Here is a 5434-nt window from a genome sequence, read left to right on the forward strand (position 1 = left end):
TAATAAACATATAAACAATAAACATACAAATACAAAACATAATAAACATGGAAAAAACTGAAAAAATCACAGTAAGACAAATGATAATTTGGTAGAATGCTAGAAATTTAAATGGTTTAGAAAGGAAAGGTTTCTGTGTCATGTGAACCCTCTTCACTTCATAAGTATTGGAAAGACATGTTTCTAGGACAAGTTATTTCTTTGGAGAGGGATATGATGCTGGGAAGGGTGGAGGTTGAGTGAAGGACAGGAAGACTCATGACCAGACGGATTGACATGTTGACTGCCACAATGAATTCTTGTGTGTCAGGAAGTGTGAAGATGGCATAGGGGAGAACAGGGTTCAGATTTTTTGTTCATAGGGTTGCTATTAACAGTTTTCTACTTGATGGCACCTAACAACAACACCATTCTCTTGATAGAAATAATACCATTGCATCTTATCACAAGAAGAACTGGAAATCAATTAACATTCGTATTCAGAATTGTTTTGTAAGATATGTACCTCAGGTAATGTCCAAGAATCTTCCTCAAATGAAATACCAGTTCTTTACCATGCTGGATGAAGCTTAGAAGATGTGGGCAGGAAAGCTTGTCCTACTGGAAGGTATAATTCAAAAAAACTTACATTTTTCATGGGCATAGACTATATGCTTTTCCACTTGTTTTTGTTAAGTGCTTTTGAATCAAATAGTCCTATGAACCACAGACCTGAACAATTGTCCAATGTTGTGGCATCCTCACAATCTCTGAAACACTCAAGCCCATTAGCTGCAGTCATTGTGTCAACCAATTTCATTGAAGGTCTTCCTCTCTTTCACAGACCCTCCACCTTTCCATGCATGATGTCTTTCTCCAAGGAAAAGCCTCTCACAGCAATATACCCAAAGTATTTGAAAGGAAGCTTTAACATCTTTGACTCTGGCTGCATCTTCTCCAGGACGTAGCTGTTAATCTTTCGCAGTCCATGGGAATTTCAGTTCTCTTCTCCAACACCAGAACTCAAAGGCATCAATTCTTCTTCTTCTGCAATCCCGACTTATTGTCCAGCTTTCATTGCATGGCAAGTAATTGAAAAGATCATAGTCTATATCAGGTTCATCATAGTCCTCAAACTCACGTCACTGTGTCTCAATAACTTTGAGAGACCTTTAATTGCTGACTTTCCCAGTGAAATTCTTGGGAAAAGTCTCCTGATCTCCTGACTAGATACTAAAGGTGCTGATTGTGGTTCTAAGTAAGATGACATTACTGACAATTTCAGTCTTTTCTCCATCTGTCATATAATGTAGCCTATTGGCTGATTCAATGGTGAGAATTTTTTTTTCCCTTGAGATTGAGATGAAATACATTATGAAGGCTGTTTGTAGATGTTTTATATTTTTTAAGTATTATAGGCAAATTATTACAAATCCATTTGCAAAACTGAATTAGCTACATAGCAGCTAGATGTAGTTTAGATTTTCTGTAGCTAACTTTTCAAGTCTTCCTCATTTTTACCATGCAAAGTTGTGCCATATTTTAAAAAAACCATAATTATTGATGAGCCTACATTATTGATGATGTGACTATGGTTTTCAGAGTTCAGCTGCTCAAATACAAATTGAGTAGGTAAATAGAAAGGATAAAACCCTGATGCAGCCCTTTCTTAATTTAAAGCCAAGTAGCAGGGAGCTCTAGTGGCTTAGAGGCAAGAGGCTGCCCTGCAATCTCAAAGGTTCATGGTTCAAATCCACAAGATACTCTTCTGGAGAAGGAGGGACAGTCTCCTCCTGTACCTGTCAGATCCAATTTGATGGTACATACACAAAACTGTAATAAAATGAAAACCAGCTGGATCCCCTTGCTTTGTTAATGCAACAACATCTTGGTCAAAGTCTAGGCTTCTCAATGAGCATCTGGGATTCTCATTCTTCTCAACATTAGCTATACACTGTTATGTTCCACACAGCCAAATGTCTTTGGGTAGTCAATAAAGCACAAACAGATATTTTTTTATATTCTTTTATTTCAGCCAAGATCCACCTGACAGTAGCAATAATTTTCTGTTACCATGACTTCTTCTAAATTCAGCTTGAACTTCTGGCAGGTCTCTATGTTCTATTCCAGCCATTTTTAAATGATCTTCAGCAGCATTTTTCTTGCATGTTGTATTTATGATATTCTTGAATCATTTCCATATTCTGTTGGGTCACATTTCTTGGAGACAGGAAAAAATACGGATCTCTTCAAGTCAGGCAGCCCTGCAGCTGTCCTCCGTATTTCCAGGCATAGACTGGTAAATGTGTCCAGAACTGTATTTGTATTTTGAAACATGTCAATTTAAATTCCATCAGTTTCTGGGACCTTATTTTTTTGCTGATGCCTTCAGTGCAATTTGAACTTATTCTTCATTACCATTGACTCTTGACCATAAGGTACTTCTTAAAATATTTCAATGCTGGCCAATTCTTTTTGGTAGAGTGATTCTGTGTATCTCCTCTATCTTCTTTTATTGTTTCCTCAATCATTCAAGATTTAACCTGTTGCATCTCTGAGTATTGCGATTTGATGCTTTAATTTGTTTTTTAGTTTAGTTTTGTTTTTTAAATTTGTTTAAGATTTAATTGATAGTTTAATGAATGTTTCCAGAAAAGTTGAATTTCCATCCATTCTTTAATTGTTGAACATTTTCCTCCCTACCCATTCTCCAGTTTGCTTTTCTCTTTAAATAATTTCTTTGTTCAGTTTTTTCTTTTACTTTGATTTTTTTTTTCCTTTTACTTTGGATTCTTGACTCTAGTGCAATTTTCAGGACCTTTTCTGACATCCATTTTTTTTTTCTTCCTCTACTCTTTTTTCTAATAACTTTTAGCACTCTTCATGGACAATATTCTTGATGTTATCCCACAACTCATCTTGTCTTCATTCACTAGTATTTATTGTTTCAAATCTATACTTAAGTTGATTTTTTAATTCAGGTAGGAAAGGTTCAAGATCATATTTTGCTTCTCATGGACTTGTTTTAATTTTCTTCAGCCTCACATTGAACTTGCACAAGAATAATTGATAATCTGTTTCACATCAGCACTTGGCCTGGTTTTGACTGCTAAAACTGAGTTTCCAACAGTTTCTCATACACGTGTAATCTATATGATTCCTACGTAGTGTATCTGTTTATGTCCATGTATAAAGGGACCAAATATGTGTTTCATAGAAAGTATTTGCAATTCTTCAATTTCTGGCCTCATTTCTGTCACTATGTGTGTACTTTCCTACTACCGTGTCTTCAAATTGTTTCCAACTCTTGTATTTTAATTACCAACTATCATTAATGCATTTTAACTGCATGTTTGGTCAATTTTGGTCTGTAAAACTTGGTAGAAATCTTCAATTTTCCTCTCTTTGGCCTTTGTTGTTCACATGTATATTTGCCCATTGCATCTCTAACTATTGTGATTTGATGTTTGAATTTGGTGGGTTTTTTTTAGTTTAGTTTTTAAAAATTAATTTAAGATTTAATTGATATTTTAATGGAAGTTTACAGAAAACTTGAATTTCCATTTATTCATTGTTGCACAATGTAATTTTAACAGGTCTTCCTTGTATGTATATACTCTCCTATCTCTCACAACATTGTATTTTAGAATAGGACCTGAAATTGACTAACTTTGAATGCCATACCATTCTTTTTCTGTTTTTTAACCATTGCATATTATATCATATGATTGTCTCAAAGTGGCCAAAGCCAGTACAACTTTTCTCACTAATGACTACAATGTCAATATTCATGCATTCCATTTCATCTTTCACAATTTTCGGTTTACCAGCATTCATATTTCATACATTTCACGTTTCAACTAAAAGGCTGTTTGTAACCGTTTCTCCTCATTTTTGCTAACTTCTAGAATAATTTTCAAATTAAAAATAACAATTCAAAATACTAATTTAGTGGAATAACAGCTTTAGTTATTCAGTAGTTAAGCACTCAACTACTAATCAGAAAGTTGTAGTTAGCATATGACGGGGTCTATTCTGTGATGATTTACAGCCTCACAAAAACCATAGGGCAGCTGCCTTGTCCAATGGAGTCACTATGAAGCAGAGTTGATTCCATAACAACTGGATTAAATAAATTTAGTGATCTGGAAATAAATTAAAAAATAATATGGATTTGTTCCATTTCCCCCCAAAAGATCATAATTTTCATCTGTAAGATGTTACCAATTTGTTTCTAGATTACTCACTCAAAACTTTAACTAATTGCTGTTGAGTCAGAACCAAAACATAACGGATCCTCCGAGGAGTTTTCAGAGCCAGGCAAAGGTGAAGATTGTCCATTTTTTCCTGTGGAGCAGCTAAAAGATTTGAACACATGATTTGAGTTTACAGTACAGCTACTTACCCCTAAACCACCAAGGCTGCCCTCAGCTAGTTATTGGAGGCTATGGTAATGATTATTTAAAAATAACTGCAACACTACACCGGCATTTATCTGCTAGAAATTCGAGCTAAAAAGGCATGGCATGAAGGATATCTTTGTTGATGTCAGATGAATATTGGCTGAAAGGATAAACTACCAGAAAGATGTTTACTTGTGTTTTATTGATTGTGGAAAGGTACTTTGCTTCATGGATCTGAAGAAGACTGTAGCATCATGATTGGAAGAAGAGTCATTAAAGATGTATGTTATATAGATGACAAAACATGCTTGCAAAAGGTAAAGAAGGTTTGGAATGCTTGTTGGAATATATAAAGACAACTGCCTTCAAAATTAGTTATATCACAACATCAAGAAAACAAAAATACTCACTACTAGACCAATAGAGAGAAAAGAATAATGTTGTCAATGATTTACTATTACTTGGATCTACAATTAGCAGCAGTCAAAAAATTTTAAAAAGCCGCATTACATTGCAGAAGTCTTCAGTCAAGGATGTCTCTAAACTTCTAAAGAGCAATGATGTCATTTTAATATCAAGATAAACTTGATGCAGATTATGGTATTGTGTATCTGAAAGTCAGACAATAAACAAAAAAGATTGAAGAAGAAATTATGGTTTTTAATTGTAGTGTTCTTCTAGTGTATTAAATATGTGGAACAGATTATTTGGGACTTCATGAGAAAGACAATGATATCAGGATTGGAGGAAGACTCATCAACAACGTGCATTATCCAAGTGACACAGCCTTGATTACTTAAACTGAACCATTTGCTGCAGAAGGTCAAGGATTGTAGTCTTCAATATGGACTGAAGCATTGGGCCAATTGGCAGTACCATGATATATAGAAAAGAAATTGAGGTTGTTAACATTTACAGTTTGCTCAGCTTCAAAATCAACACTCTTAGCACCAGCAGTCAGGAAATCAAAAGATGAATTGCATTGAGAAAGTCTGCTGTAAAGAATCTCTCCAGAGGGCTAAATAATAAAGATACCAGTCTCAAGACTAAGG

The sequence above is a fragment of the Elephantulus edwardii genome, unplaced genomic scaffold (assembly GCF_000299155.1).
Source record: "Elephantulus edwardii isolate Elephantulus edwardi_28Jun2011 unplaced genomic scaffold, EleEdw1.0 scaffold00158, whole genome shotgun sequence".
NCBI lineage: Eukaryota > Metazoa > Chordata > Mammalia > Macroscelidea > Macroscelididae > Elephantulus > Elephantulus edwardii.